The sequence below is a fragment of the Elaeis guineensis genome, chromosome 15 (assembly GCF_000442705.2).
Source record: "Elaeis guineensis isolate ETL-2024a chromosome 15, EG11, whole genome shotgun sequence".
NCBI classification, from domain to species: Eukaryota; Viridiplantae; Streptophyta; class Magnoliopsida; order Arecales; family Arecaceae; genus Elaeis; species Elaeis guineensis.
The window spans coordinates 26,662,097-26,678,908 of NC_026007.2; positions in this window are offsets into that span (position 1 = coordinate 26,662,097).

Consider the following 16,812-nt stretch of genomic DNA (forward strand, 5'->3'; position numbering starts at 1 on the left):
CCTTCTCGAAGTTCGCCTTCCTCCAACTGTAATCCATGATCCCTTTCACGTGGAGGTTCCAAAAGTAGGTGGCCTCTGCTGTGGCCTCTGAGTGGCTCTCCCTCAGCCTGTGAAGTTCGTCCTCCATCTCCCTCGACTTTTTTGTTAAATGATGGACTTTCTTCCTTAGATGTCAGATCGTGGACCTCAGTGGAACTCCCTGTGGCAAGGGAAGCACTTCGGCAGGACACTACCATCGGGAGATAAAAGTGTCAAGGTGCTGCTCATTGCAGAAAGAAAAAAGAAAAGAGAAGAGAAGTTCCCCATAAGGAGGAGCCCAATTTTATTGATTGAATGTCTCTTAAAGACAAAAGGAGAAAGAAAAATCACAGTGAAAGAAAAATACAAAGTCAGAGGTCTCAGACCTCTGAAGTAGGAGTTGGGGAGCCCGGTGTTCTTGGAAGGGGGGCTGCGGTGGCAGCGGCAGTAGGAGAGGGCCCGGCTTCATCTTCAGATGCCTCATCCAAGAAACTGAAGTCGAGCTCGAAAAATTTCTTGACCATCTTCTCTTGGCAGAGCTCGAATCCTTTGATGAATGCATCTTGGTCGAACTTGACATTCAGGTCCTTCATTTCAGCGGAGGCCTTGAACTCCTCCACTACTTGGCCCCTGACCTCCGAGATCAGAACCGAAATATGCTCCATCAAATTTGCGATCTCGGCCTCTACCTTCCTCACCATCTCCTCCGAGGCCTACTTTTCTTTCTCAAGTGCCTCTTGGAGGTTGGCTACCTCGGTAGCCTTTTCCTTGAGGTGGGCGGCCTCGGCCGACGACCTTCCTCCGCCTGGATAGCATCCCTCCTCGCCTTGTTCATCACCTCGATGTTGGCGAGGAGCTGGTGCCCGATCTACAAGGGTGGCCAGAAGGTCAGAATGAAAGCTGAAAAGTTAATTGAATGAAGGAGAGAGGGAAAGGAGAAAAGTGAATCTGCTTACCTCGAGAAAGGACCCCAAAGAGTCCCAAACCCACTGTTCGGGATCGATGCGAACGATCCTCTAGACGACTTCGGGCAGGACGCACCCGTCGACCAGTCGCTTTATCAGGTCCCTATCATTAAAGAGATTCTCCACCGGCTCTTCCCCGGAGCCATGGGATTCTTCGATGGCAGCTCGACGGCCGCTGACCCTGTGGGCCACCATCTTCTTTCTCCTCCCCCTCTCAACCCCTGGCACCTCCTCGAAGCGGGCCCCCAAAGTGGGAATCTCGGTGGGAGAACTCCTCGAAGAGGCTTGGGAAATTGGGGGCTCGGCGACAGTGAGGGCCGCCTGGGCAGGCGTGGCCGAGCTCATCTCCTCTGTTCTGGCCTTCTTTGCCGACCCGGAGGCCGCAGTGCTTTTTCTTTTGTGAACCTTGAGGCCCCTAGCAAGCATCCGTGCTGCTTCGACATCTATTACTAAAAAAAAAAAGAAGAAAAAAAAGAGAGAAAAAGAGATCAGCAACGGAGTGAAAAAAAGAAGAGGTGACGCATGGTTAAAAAAAAAAAAAAAGAGAGAGAAGAAGAAAAGAAGAAGAAAAGGAAAGATAGAATACTCACAGGATCCAAGGGACTGAAGTCGATGTTGAATAGAAATTGCTCCTTCAGAAGGTTGGGAAGGGAAGGAGTTGGATAACTAAGAAGTTCCCGAGCGGCTTGAAGGTCGTCCTCCCCCAGGCTAGGAGCTCGACGGACGGAGTCCCTCAGGGAGCCCCAAGGGGGCAATCCCAGCTTTAAGGTCGGACATTGGACGTAGAGGTACTTCCCGTTCCAGTTATGGATAGAAGAGAGAGCACCTTTCAGCAACCCCTTCTTACCGAACTAGGGGGAGAAGTACCACTAGTCCTTTGCCGAGGGGTGGCGCTTGAAGGTGTAAAAATACCTAAACAAAGGAAGAGATGGCTGAACTTCAACTATGTGGCAAAGGGAGAGGAACCCTATCAAAAACCTAAAGGAGTTCGGCGCGACTGAAGCTAAAAAAATGTCTAGAAAATGAAAAAGAGCGATGACGAAGGACGAAAGCGGGAGCCGGAGCCCAGCATGGAAGGCCTCCTGATACAGACAGAAACGGTCAGGTGGGGGGGTGCTAGCCCGATCGGCGGGACCAGGAAGCTCCAGATCGTACTCTGGAGGAACTCCATACTGAACCCTTATCAGTAGAAGTTCGTCCGGAGTCAGAGAATAGGGAATGGCGTCCGACACAAAAACCAGACGAGGCCCAGCCCTAGATATAGGTTCATCTACAGTATGAGGGTTCTGAGGGATTGAAGCAGACGAACTCCTGGAACCACTAGAGGCAGAGGTGCCAGAAGATATTTCAAGCAAAAACCCTAAAAATCCCAGAAAAATCAAGAGAAATAAGAGACAAAAGGTCCGTGGGGAACCAGACAGGTGGAATGCGGCAGAAGAAAAATGAAGAAGAAGGAACACCTAAATGACGAGAGAAGGAATGAAAGTTCTGGAACTAACCTAAGCTGCTCCGAAGGATGCAAAGATGCAGGGACAGGGATGACTCGAAGAACACCTAGGGCCAAAACGGACGCCGAGGAAGGTCAGAGCTCTCAGAAAGAAGACGGGCACCAACAGGACTTTCAGGCAGAATGAAACTCCCGGAGGAAGAAGGGCGGGTCTAAATAGACCCTGGGATCCGACGCTATAATGATCGCGGATATCCCCAGGCCGACCCATGTTCGCCACGTGTCCCACTCGCCACAGCAGGCGGCTAAAAGTGGCTGACAGCTAGCAAGGCCATTATTGCACCGTATCTAGAGCAACGCTCCAGCGAAAATTTCGAAAAGTCTCTTCGGATCGCCCCGATTTGAAAAGACTCCAGCATGCGCGCATTAAATGTCAGGATATCTGAGGGCGGTCGTGCACAAAATTTAAGGGGGCAACTTCGGCTGTAAAAATTTTTCTATACTTCCTTCATTCGAAACTCGAACTCGAAAGTAGGGAGACTGGTGTTGGGTATATAATACCCCCCCAGTTGAAGTTCGTACCAGGAGTGACCCTCCTGGGATTCTGCCGACGTCCAACCTTGGGCGACATCTTTTCGAACCTCTCCGACGGTCGAGCTTCCGCAATATTCCCAAGTTCTGCTGATGGATAAACTCCCACAACTTCTTCCACAAGTGTCGATCGGGTTCCCCCGACGGACGAACTCCCGCCGCATCTCCCGGGCTTCTCTAGTGATAAGCTTCTTCGGTTGTCCATCAGGCTGCTCCAAGTGCTCTCTGGATTCTACCATCGATCGATCTCCTACAAGGGTCAACCGTTCTTTAGACCCCTTCCGGATCTTTACCGACAGGATTCGATCAACTCCAATCCAAATTTCTTCCAGAACTACGTCAGTTCGTCAGTGGCCGAACTTTCCCAACAGCAGATCTCCACGACAGACGGGCTCCATCTAAGTTTCTATGGCGGTCGACTGCCTTCTGGGTTTCATCTGGGCTCCTACGGGAGCCGAACTTCTTCCCCGAACTCCTACTACAGGTAGACTTCGTCCGAGCTCCTATGGGAGCCGGACTTTAGCCCTGAGCTCCCATTGCAGGTAGACCTCATCCGAATTATTACAAGGGCCGGACTCCGAGCCCCCACCACAAGCGATCTACACCGAGCTTCTGCTTCAAGCGATTTACTCCAAGCTTCTGCTACAAGTGATCTACACCGAGCTTCTGCTTCAAGCGATCTACTCCAAGCTTCTGCTACAAGCGATCTACTCCGAGCTACTACTACAAACGGTCTACTTCAAATTTCTACTACGAGCGGTCTGCGTCGGATTTCTACTGTAAGCCTCCACCTGAGCTTCCCTTGTGAACGAATTCCTTTCGGACTTCTATTGCAGGCAGGCTTCGACTGAGCTTCCTAAACAAATGATCCCCATCTAGACTTCTACGGGAACCAGACTCCGACCGAACTTCTGTAACTGATAGATTCCGGACGAACTCCTACGACGCATGGGCTCCAGCAGCCAAACCCCTCCAGCGGGTGAACCTCTCTAGCACCATCCGACATCCACTGTCGGTCGACCTTCTGTCGGATTCTGCGTGAAACTGAACGTCATCCACAGAAAGCCCCTGACCGAGCTTCTACAGTAGATGACCTTCGCCTGCAGTACTAGTGCCCACGGCACCCAATGGTAGAAAGCTCGCTAGCAACATTTGAGCTCCTCTCAGACGGAGAGCTACCCCTCTCCACCAGACACTCCAACCTAGCTTCAGCCGACAGGCCTGGACTCCCTGGCAGGCCACAGTAATGGCCGTGACTTTACTCCACTTCCTATAACGGATCCCACACGGCTCCATCATGCTCTGGCAAGTTACGACAACGGACATCACTCCACTCTCCACAACAGGTTCCATGTGGCAGGCCACGACGATGGCCACGACTCCACTCCACTAATCTCCGTAACAAACTCCTCGTGGCCCCGAACGGCCCACTACCGGGCGGTTACATACGTCGCTGTCAATCTGTTACACCCCCTGCCTATAAAAAGGGGACCCCCAGATATGTTATTCTCTAAGCTCTAATCTCTATCTAAAAATGCTGCTAAAATTTCTATTCGAGCACTCCATTCTTGTTGAGACAGAGAACTGACTTGAGCGTCGGAGGATCTTGCCAGAGCACCCCCAACTCCAGTTTAGACTTCCTTTGCAGGTCTCGGTGGCGACCGCGACTCCCTCGACTCCAGCTTCTCCAACGCCGGTGGATTTTTGCACCAACAGTGACCTAGAGTTTAACTATCAACCCTGATATGGTCATTCATATTGCATTTCAATTTTTAAAATCCATCACATGGATAATCCCGACCAAGGTTTTACTGAACTGAAATACACTGATACCTTAACTCTTATTTATTTGAAGGGGTCAATTCCATCTTGACTCACACACCGACTTTACAAGTACTTGACTATGTTTAGAAACCTTTCATCATTAAATTAGAAATTCAGATAGTCTGGCACCAAAGCATAGTGAGTTGCTTGCAAGTCACCGTGGTGATCTCAGGTCGGAGGGACACTTATACCTATATCCCTCCAGAGTGACTCTTGACAGTAGAGTACTTCGGAGTTAGTCACGTTCAGTGAAATGTACTCCTATATTTCATCTACATGCCATACCAGCATCTCTACACTTTTTGGTTAAGAGGACAACCAACCTATATGGTATACAACGACCTACACTTGATATGTCTATCGTCCTAATAATAGCATATCATTTGATCATAAACTCATTTAAGGACTAAATGATATATGCTCCTATATCGAATCAAATAGTCCTCAGGACTTCATCACAAAACAGGAGTTCAAAATGAGATGTACACAGTGATGAAAAGACTAAATAACATTTATTAATTCAATAATTTATATACAATTATAATGATAAGCACAATCATTAACAGGCTAACGATTGACTTTGAAACATAATTCCTAACACTTATCACCCCTAGCCCATGGCCTGACTCCGTCGGCCCCCGAGTCCACACCCCGACTTTTGGGAATGAAAGAATTATGCCCTATAAGCTAATCGCATATAGGATGCGATCGGGTATATTTTATAATTTATCTTTCAAACTCATGTAATTGATATTTATTTTAATAAAATAGATATTTTTCATTCATTATGTGCTGCATCTTGTTGTTCTTAAGATTATAATGAACCCCATAGGTTCGGACAATGGTTTTAGGGCCGTGATGAGATCACGCCAATGAGATCTAAATCCTTGATAGCCCTAACCTAAAATATTTTTAATTGTTGGTATATTAAGTTGGGGACAATGATACCGGTAAACCTGGCATGTCCTATGTATGCTCAGAAATAAGGGTGGTTGATCTTACAACCACTTATGTGGTGACACTAATACAAAGATACGGATGCTCATTAAAGAATGAGTTCACTGAATTGACCTACGAGGGAATATCAGATGGAGTTTTATTTTTTTGTCAACTAATAATTCTCTAGTGGAAGTTATGTAAATGATTCTTAGACCTGAGATCACTATGGTACCTTGTGTACATGGATCCATATTTTGGTTCACTACCTAGCTTGATTCTTTGATCCTTGTGTGGGATGTTCTGGATATGGTGAAGTATGCATAAAAAATATGAGTGATCAATAATGGATCAGTAACTCTTAATAATAGGAACGAACATCCTATGTAATCTTATAGGATGATGATTCTGAAAGTCTTTGACCAAAGCAGAGTGATAATTAAAATTTTTTTTTAATATATCATCAATTAAATCATCACCTTCAGATCAAGATACATAAAAATAAGTGATTGAGTTTGACATATTTCATGCCCACAGCTCATCTGGGATGTTGTTTGACTGAAGGATTGAATTACATGGGAACTTGCCATTGAAGGATATTTTGGTTATTTTTTATCAAAATTTTAAATCTTTCAGGTAGTCATGATATATTGCTAGATATCAATCTTGACTTGTGGATTCATCAAAATTAAAAGAGTTTAATTCTGGAGTCAATTTGGAAGAGTCCAAGTTGATTGGGACTCTTCGGGTGACCTAATCTCATCGGATTAGGGTTATGTCGAAAGTCTTGATCCACTGCTGGCTAGATTTAGAATTTAATGGGTCACACACTTTAAGATTTGACCTTGGTCTTATCTAATTAGAGTCTAATATAAATTTTATAGGTTAATTTGATATGCTAGCATATTGTATTAACCCAAGTTTCCAAATTGGTTTAGATCAAAGTGTTTGAGCTAACCTAGACCAGTTGGCTTTGACCTAATAGGATTGGGTCAATTTGGATTGGATCCTTATCCAACTTAAAAGAGTTTCAAGTGAAACCCATAAGAACCCACAAGAAAAATAAATGCCGCCCCCTTTATTTTAGGCATGTGAAAGGAAGAGTCCTTCTTAACGAGGACTCTTAATTTTCTACATGTTACCTTAAATTCTCGACCAGAAATCCTATATTTTGATTCCAAAATTTAGTACATTTTTTATGGTATGTAGAAGACTAAGAGTCCTTTTTCTCTAAGTAACTAGATCACCAAAAATTCATTCAATAAATTTATTTGGTATGTGGGAAGTTGGAGCACCAAAGGTTGGCACCCCTTCATCCCATGTGACGTCCCCTGGTCCCCTATTTATAGGAGATGCCCCACATGGCTTCTTATATTTATTTTTAGCTGAGACTAAGAGGAGGGATGTGGTAAACATAATAAAAATTTCAAAAATTTTTTGAGGAAAAAAAGAGAGAATTTTGTGTGGAAAAATTTGCTACAAGGGTGGTGAGATTTTCAGCAAGTATTGCTTGAGTGCCCTAGAATTTGATTTTTTTATATGTTGGAGCTAAAAATTAAATCTTAGATTGTATGATATCTGAATAATATCTTCTTGGTGTCATTTTAGTAGTGAGATAAAAAATAACTGAACTTTGGTGCGATCGTGATGCAAGTTCGAAGCTGATAGTATTCTTGAGAAGATAAGGCTGCAGCAGTGCACTGATTGGTAAGGACTTTGGCCAACTTTCATTTGGATCACCATTGGAGGACTTCTATCTTGGGGTATTGTGGAAAATACCAACATACCATTTTTTATTTTGGTTAAAGTATAATTTTCTATCTCTTTGCATGTTTGAATTTGCTTTGATCGTGATTGGCAAAGTGATTCTAGGATTTTGGATTCGGCTCGATAGTTTTATTTGATAAAGCTATTGATTTGCTTGTTTTAAATTTTTTAAAAATTACTTTCCATTGTGTGGCTGAAATCCAACAGTGGTATCAGAACCACTTTTATCTGATTCGATCAAACAAGTACAATAGTTATGCATAAAATCATTCTTATGCATATCTTGCTAAAAAAATTTGCATTGATTTATAGCATCAATATTTTAAACTTAAAAATTATTTTTGACTTTATATATGCCATGATATTTAATTTTAGTTATTAAATTATTAATTTATGATAATTTTGAATATTATATTATCATGATTATATGATGCTCAAATTGATGCATTGTTAAGGGTGTAAAGCATGCCTAATGTGATTAGAATTTGCTATTTTTTCTTCGATATGTTGACATATGTTTTGATATCCATTGTACCCTTATATAATTTTAGCAAGTCATATGATTACTATTTAGAATAGTAGAAGCATGTCAAGTTGCATAATTTATAGTGTACATTTTATGTGGTTATAGTTAGGATGTATCGAGACTAGTTTAAAGTTCCTCATCAAATTATATTAAGTTGTAATATCGGGATTTATTTTTTAATCAAAAATTGAATTCTTAATATTAATTGATATCGAGAAAAGCATGATAGGTGGTTTTCTAATTAGATCCGTATGCTGGTCTGACCAACTTTGTAGGTGTTTAGAAAAGCTACAGGGAGCCTCCCACCTACTTACCTGGCTAATTTGATCTTGTTGATTTTCAGATTTAGATTGATTAGTGATGTAGACATTACAAGAACCTTCCTTCAAACTTGATCGATAAAGTATGTCAAGATCTTAGTGAGCTTGTTGTGCTATCTACTAGGCTTACTATACAAATTGACATGATATTGATCAAGTACATATTGATGCTTATGGCATATTTGAATGGTGTTGCTTTGTTGTGCTATCCACAAGGGTAGCATTGTTTAAGTATGACCATATGGATTGAAGGGTCAACTTAACTAGAAGACTATAGTTTGTTGTGCTATCCACAAGACTATATGTGATCTAGAGGCCAGAGTGAATGATGTTGAGAATTATAAAGGTACAATTGGTAAAGAGTTATCTACTTTTAAACTCATGAATGTTTTTTGTACTATCCATAAGGTGTTTGTGAGGAATAGAGATCTCAACCCCACTAAAAAATATTAGAATATTTCTCAATTTTCATACTTGAGGGCTATGAAGTTCGATAAAATAGTGGGAGACACAATTAGATAAAAGTCCTAGTCTAGTTGTGCATATCATCATGAGTTATCCGCTTATATTATGTTCTTATTATTGTAGATTAACTACACACATGGCATCCTCACTTTCATTTAGAGATATCCTAGATGCAAACAAGTTGACTGGATCTAACTATGTCGATTGGTTAAGAAACTTGAAAATTATTCTCATTCAAGAGAAAGTCTCCTACATTCTGGATACACCTACTTCAGATTCTTTTGGGAAAGATGCTTCCAAGGAGGATAGGATTGTATATAAGATGTGAAAAGATGATAGTGTGACTGTCAAATATATTATGCTTGCCTCCATGAGCAACGAGCTTCAGAGGCAGCATGAAGACATAGGCATTCCCTCTATTCTCCTTAATCTTTAGGAGTTATATGGAGAATAAAGTCAAACTGCTCGATATGAGATATTGAAGCAGTTGTTCTATGCCCGTATGACTGAAGGTTTTTTCATGCAAATGCATATCCTAAAGATGATTGATTTGATCACTCATTTGGGACAGCTGAGTTTTGCCATAGACGGTGAACTGAGTCAGGATTTGATCCTGTAGTTTCTTCCTGACTTCTTTTCACAGTTTGTTATTAATTATCATATGAATAAACTAAACATCAGCCTGCCAGAACTATTGAACATGTTGAAAATAGCAGAGAGCCATTTCAAGGGTGAAAAAGCTTAAGTCCTTCATGTTGATAAGATCAGTAAGAAGAAGGCAAAGAAGGATTCTAAGAAAAAGATGAACCCTAAGGCTGGCATCTCCAAGAAGAAGGCGAAGACGGTCTCTGCTAAAGATACTTTTTATCAATGTGGCAAGGTGGGCCACTGGAAGAGAAATTGCAAGGAGTACCTTGCAATCGTGAATTGGTAAATGTTGGTGCAAAAATCCGCCTGCGCCGGAGAAGCTGGAGTTGAGGAAGCCGCGGTCGCCGCCGGGACCTGCAAGGAAAGTCTAAACCGGAGGTGGGGTTGCTCCGGCAAGACCCTCCGACGCTCAAGTCAGTTCTCTGCCTCAACAAGAATGGAGTGCTCGAACGGAGAATTTAGCAGAGTTTTGAGATAAGGCAAAAAAGCATAAAGAATAACGTATCTGAGTCCCCCTTTTATAGGCGGGGGAGGCAACGGACTGATGGCGACGTTTGTAACCGCCTGGTAGTGGGCCGCTCGTGGTCAGGGAAATTGATTGCGGAAGATAGTGGGGTAGACCCGTGGCCATCGCCCCAGCCCGCCACGTAGGGCCTACTGCAGGTAGTGGAGCGGCGTCCGTTGCTGCTAGTTGTCAGCGAGTAGTGGGATCGTGCAGCACCTGCCGCAGGGAGCGGGGCAACATCATAGCCGCTAACACAGCCTGTCAGAGGGTAGTGGGATCGTGCAGCACCTGTCGCAGGAGGGGGTGGAACCGCGGGGAATCCGCTACAGGAAGTGGAACAGGATCATGGCAGTTATTGTTATCTGCCAAGGGACACGGATCTGTTGATCAAGGCTCGGCAGTGGTCGGAGTTCGACCTTTGTAGGAGTCCGGGAGGAGTCCCCCTTTCGGACGAGGTCGCAGGTGGAGTAGGGATCCGGACGGAGCCACCCTGCTGTCGATGGCAGAGCCCAGCTTCCGTAGGAGTCCGGGCGGAGCCGTTCTGCTGTTGAAGGAGGAGCCCGACTCCCGTAGGAGTCCGGGCGGAGCCGTTCTGCTGTTGATGGAGGTGCCCGGCTCTCGTAGGAGTCCGGGCGGAGCTGCACTGATGTCGTCGGCGGAGCCCGGCTCCCGTAGGAGTCCGGGCGGAGCTGCGCTGCAAACAAAGTCAAGGGTGAAGTCCGGCTCCGATAAGAGTCCGGATTGAGCTTACCAGCAATTGATATTGGGAGCGGAGCCCGGCTCCCGTAGGAGTCCGGGCGGAGCCGTTCTGCTGTTGAAGGAGGAGCCCGGCTCTCGTAGGAGTCCGGGCGGAGCTGCACTTGCTGTTGAAGGAGGAGCCCGGCTCCCGTAGGAGTCCGGGCGGAGCTGCGCTGATGTCGTCGGCGGAGCCCGGCTCCCGTAGGAGTCCGGGCGGAGCTGCGCTGCAAACAAAGTCAAGGGTGAAGTCCGGCTCTGATAGGAGTCTGGATTTAGCTTACCAGCAATCGATATTGAGAGCAGAGCCCGACTCCCGTAGGAGTCCGGGCGGAGCCGTTCTGCTATTGAAGGAGGAGCCCGGCTCCCGTAGGAGTCCGGGCGGAGCTGCACTTGCTGTTGAAGGAGGAGCCCGGCTCCCGTAGGAGTCCGGGCGGAGCTGCGCTGATGTCGTCGGCGGAGCCCGACTCCCGTAGGAGTCCGGACGGTGCTGCGCTGCAAACAAAGTCAAGGGTGAAGTCCGGCTCTGATAGGAGTCCGGATTGAGCTTACCAGCAATTGATATTGGGAGCGGAGCCCGGCTCCCGTAGGAGTCCGGGCGGAGCCGTTCTGCTGTTGAAGGAGGAGCCCGGCTCCCGTAGGAGTCCGGGCGGAGCTGCACTTGCTGTTGAAGGAGGAGCCCGACTCCCGTAGGAGTCCGGGCGGAGCTGCGCTGATGTCGTCGGCGGAGCCCGGCTCCCGTAGGAGTCCGGGCGGAGCTGCGCTGCAAACAAAGTCAAGGGTGAAGTCCGGCTCTGATAGGAGTCCGGATTGAGCTTACCAGCAATTGATATTGGGAGCGGAGCCCGGCTCCCGTAGGAGTCCGGGCAGAGCTGTTTTGATGTTGGCGGCGGAGCCCGGCTCCCGTAGGAGTCTGGGCGGAGCTGCACTTGCTGATGTCGGTGGAGCCCGGCTCCCATAGGAGTCTGGGCGGAGCTGCGCTGATGTCGTCGGTGGAGCCCGGCTCCTGTAGGAGTCCGGGCGGTGCTGCACTTGCTGATGGCGGTGGAGCCTGGCTCCCGTAGGAGTCCGGGCGGAGCTGCGCTGATGTCGTCGGCGGAGCCCGGCTCCCGTAGGAGTCCGGGCGGAGTTGCACTTGCTGATGGCGGTTCCGCCGTGGGTTCCGGCTGTGGGTATTTTATACCCAACACCAGTCCCCCTACATTCGAGTTTTGAATTTCAAATGAAGGAAGTACACAGAAGTACAACCGGAACCGTCCCTTCGAATCTTGCGCACTGCCGCCCCTATTAAATGCGCGCACGTCAGAGTCCGCTTTTCGGTGAAGGTGACTTGAAGAGTCTTTTCGGAACCCCCACTGAAATGCGATCCTAAGCGTCGCTTTGCGGGAATTCGTGAGCGGTCAACCCTCGATGGCGGTGAAGGGGATAAGCGCGCCATGCGGCACACCTTAGTTGGCCCAAGAGTACCCGCCGCCATAACTGCGCCAGGATCCATCGGCTATTTAAACCCCTCGGCCCCTTCGTAGCTTCATTCTGACGTTGTTCTTTCATCTGAGAGCCCTGCTTCCCTCACCCCAGTCCCTGTCTCCTTCCCTTAAACCATGTTGTCTACTTGGGAGGCTGTCCTCGAGGGAATTCTTAGGGTTTGGAGGAAAGAGAGAAGGAGAATGGCGGCCGGTGAGAATCTCCGTCGCTCTAAAGGGAGCCCAAGGAAGAATTCCTTCAACAACAGGGGTTTAATAACGGGGGCTATCAGGGAAGCTATTCTGCCCGCGAGTCTCGGGGCAGCAAGGCGGGGTGATACCGGTCAAGAGGGCAGAGTAGACGTCACAAGCCATGACGGGATCCTTGACGCCGTCGGGGCCGAGAGACCAGAGGCGGTCGACGTTGACGGTGGGGCAGTAGAACTTGTTGCGGGGGCGGTGAAAGTAACGCATGCTGACCTTGCCGGAGTGTCTCGGGTGGCGGCCGTCTTTGGCCCCTCTGCCTCCGGGGATTTACCCCACCCCTCTTCTGCCAAGGTTGGGACCTCGGGAACAGAATGAGGCGAGATGGGCGAGAGCTGTTACACGCACTGGTGAATGCGATTGAGAAGGATAGAGATGGAGTTCGCAGCTCGGAGCAGTCTCCGGTTCGTCCTGCCCGAACCGTGCCCGCGATACGTGCGATGACGTGTATCTTCTTTTTTCCTGACCCACCGGGTCCTGTAATGTGTATTTCTGTTAAATGAAAAAGTAATTTCAGTACCTTGTTTGCATCTTGTGTTAAATAGTTGTCTGCTGGACTTCTTCGTTTTCCTTTCGTTCTCTTTGTCTGTGTTACGTTGTTTCAAGGTCGTCGGCGACTTTTTCAGTTCACATGGGGTCGTCATTTGCCGAGCTTCTTTTCGGCTTTTGTGCCGTTCGGGGATACCCACTTATCGGGTTCGCCTGGATTCTTCTCCGCTGAAGTCGGGGCTAAGTTCGGCTCCCTTGATAGTCCGAACGGAGAAGCCCTCCGGGAGTTGGAGTAACTCGATTCTCGTGAGAGCCAGGGCAAAGTTTTTCTGCAATCAAAGTTATAAGTAATGTCCGGCTTCCGTAGAAGTCCGGGCGGAGTTGTCCTGCAGCTGTCGTTGGCGGTGGAGCCCGGCTCTCATAGGAGTCCGGGTGAAGCCATCTTAGCGGCGGAACCCGTCTCCCGTAGGAGTCCGGGTGAAGGTTTCTTGGCGGCTGAACCCGGCTCCCGTAGGAGTCCGGGTGAAGTCTTCTTTGCATAGGGACCCGGCTCCCGTAGGAGTCTGGGCGAAGTCTTTTTTTTTTTTTTTTTTTTCGGTGGAACCCGACTCCCGTAGGAGTCCGGGTGAAGTCTTCTTGGCGTAGGGACCCGGCTCCCGTAGGAGTCCGGGTCTTTCACTTTGCTCATGTCAGGACGAGGTTCTCCTCCTGTTCCTGACAGGGCTGCGGGGGCACATATGGGCGTTGCAAGGCCTCTCCCCCCATCCGGTCTAAAAGAACCGGGCCTTCGACTTTGCTCAAGTTAGGGCGAGGTTCTCCTCCTGTCCCTAACAGGGCTGTGGGGGCACATATGGGCGTTGCAAGGCCTCTCCCCCCATCCGATCTAAAAGAACCGGGCCTTCAACTTTGCTCAAGTTAGGGCGAGGTTCTCCTCCTGTCCCTAACAGGGCTGTGGGGGCACATATGGGCGTTGCAAGGCCTCTCCCCCCATCCGGTCTAAAAGAACCGGGCCTTCGACTTTGCTCAAGTTAGGGTGAGGTTCTCCTCCTGTCCCTAACAGGGCTGTGGGGGCACATATGGGCGTTGCAAGGCCTCTCCCCCCATCCGGTCTAAAAGAACCGAGCCTTCGACTTTGCTCAAGTTAGGGCGAGGTTCTCCTCCTGTCCCTAACAGGGCTGTGGGGGCACATATGGGCGTTGCAAGGCCTCTCCCCCCATCCGGTCTAAAAGAACTGGGTCTTCGACTTTTATAAGGTTGCCCTCGTAGAGGATGTACCGGGAGGCTTGATTTCGGAGTTTCCGGGCTTCTTTCGCATCCTGGGGGAGAATCCCATCTCTAAGATAGGTTATTAGCGGGTCGACCCAGCTGGGCTCGTGGTCGATCTCCATTACGAGTCGCGGTTCTTCCGTACTCGGTTGTTTTAAAACTTCAAAGAGAACGCCCTTTGGCAATTCGGCCGGAACCGATGTCGCCAGTTTGGAGAGAAGATCGGCTCTAATGTTCTCCGACCTCGGAATTTGCCTGATGTCGAAATTGTTAAAGGCAGGGATGAACTCCTTCACCTTTTCGAGATATTTGGCCATACTGTCCTCCCGTGCTTCAAAGCTCCCGCTGACCTGCCCCACCACCAGCTGGGAGTCGCTGTGTACCCAGAGTTGACCTATTCCAAGCTCCTTAGCGATCCTCAACCCCGCGATCAGAGCTTCATACTCCGCTCCATTGTTCATTGCGGGGAATTCGAAATGCAGAGCGTACTCCGCAATGACTCCCTCCGGGCTGGTCAAGATCAGGCCAGCACCCGCGCCTGCCATGTTGGACGATCCGTCCACATGGAGGGTCCAACAGTTATCGGACGAACTGGCTTCTTCATCGGGGGAGTTCGGCTGAGTACTCAGGTCATCAATTTTGTTTTGCTCAGGTTCAGCCTCCTCGGGGATGGTGCATTCCACTATGAAATCCGCCAACACTTGAGCTTTTATCGCCGGTCTAGGCTTGTAGTTGATGTCGAATTCTGTAAGCTCAATGGCCCATTTCGCCATTCTTCCGGAGGTATCGGCTCGGTGTAAAACCGCCTTGATCGGTTGGTCGGTGAGTAACGTCACCGTGTGCCCTTGAAAGTAAGGTTGGAGTCTTCGAGCTGCAATCAACAAAGCGTAGGTCAGTTTTTCTAATTTAGTATACCTGGTCTCGGCGTCCCTCAACACGCGACTAATGTAGTAGACCGGTCGCTGGACTTTCATTTCCTCCTTAACAAGGACGGCTGCAAGGGCTGTGGGAGAGACTGCCAGGTACAAAAATAATTCCTCTTTGGGCTCGGGCTTTGCCAGCAGTGGGGGTGAGCCAAGATAGCTTTTCAATTCTTCGAACGCCTGTTGGCATTCAAGGGTCCAACAGAAGTTTTTCGGCTGCTTGAGAGTTTGAAAGAAGGGCAGACATCGCTCGGCCGACCTTGCGACAAAGCGATTGAGAGCCGCAATTCTTCCTGTGAGGCACTAAACCTCTTTGATCGACCTTGGGGCAATCATATCTTGGATGGCGCGGATTTTCTCCGGATTGGCCTCGATCCCGCGCCCTGATACCATGAAGCCCAGGAATTTCCCCGAGGTTACCCCAAAGGCGCATTTGGTTGGGTTCAGCTTCATTCTATACTTTCGAAGAGCGCCAAAGGTTTCTTCGAGGTCGGTGACATGATTCCCGGAAGACCTGCTTTTCACGAGCATATCGTCCACATAAACTTCCATATTTCGGCCGATCTGCTCCTTGAAGATTTTGTTCACCAGTCGTTGATAGGTTGCACCCGTGTTCTTGAGGCCGAATGGCATAACCCTGTAGCAGTAAAGGCCGCGATTAGTGATAAAAGCAGTCTTTTCTTCATCTTCCGATGCCATCCTAATCTGGTTATAGCCGGAGAATGCGTCCATGAAAGTGAGAAGCTCGTGGCCCGAGGTAGCGTCCACCAGTTGGTCGATCCTGGGCAGGGGGTAGCTGTCCTTTGGGCAAGCTTTATTCAGCTTTTTGAAGTCGATACACATCCTCCACTTGCCGTTTGCTTTCTTGACCAAGACAACATTGGAGATCCACTCTGGATAATTGACCTCCTTGATGAATCCGGCCTTGAGAAGTTTATCCACTTCCTTGGCTATCGCCTTCTGCCTCTCTGGGGCATGACTTCGGATTTTTTCTTTTGTTGGCCGATGTTTAGGGTCGACCGCCAGATGATGTTCCATGACTTCTGTCTCAATCCCCGGCATATCCGTCGGGATCCATGCGAAAACGTCCGCATTCCTTCGGAGAAAGTCCACGAGATGCGTCCGCACCTCCTCCTCCAGGTTGGAGCCAATCAACACCACGTGCTCCGCATTCCCATCATTCAAAGGAATTAGTATTAGGTCCTCGATCGGGCCGCCCCTCTCTTCAGCGAGGTCGTCGCGCGCATCCAACCCGTCGACTGGACAAAGGTCCGCTTGATCGCTTCTTTGCAGGGCAATATTGTAGCAGTGCCTGGCCAGCGCCTGGTCTCCCCGAACTTCTCCAATCCCTTTGTCAGTGGGGAACTTCAACTTCAAATGATAGGTTGAAACAACGGCTCTGAGGGCATTGAGGCCGGGTCGGCCAAGAATTGCATTGTAGGCAGAAGGCGCCTTTACCATCAGGAAATTCACCAGGGCTCTGGACTGCTTTGGATGCTGACCCGCGGTCACAGCTAGGGCTATCGTTCCTTCCGTTGGAATGGCATCACCAGTAAACCCTATCAAGGGGGAGCACATCGGCCTTAGATGACCGCCAAGAGCGGCCATTCTCGAAAAGGCACTGTAGAATAAGATGTCGGCCGAACTTCCGTTGTCGACG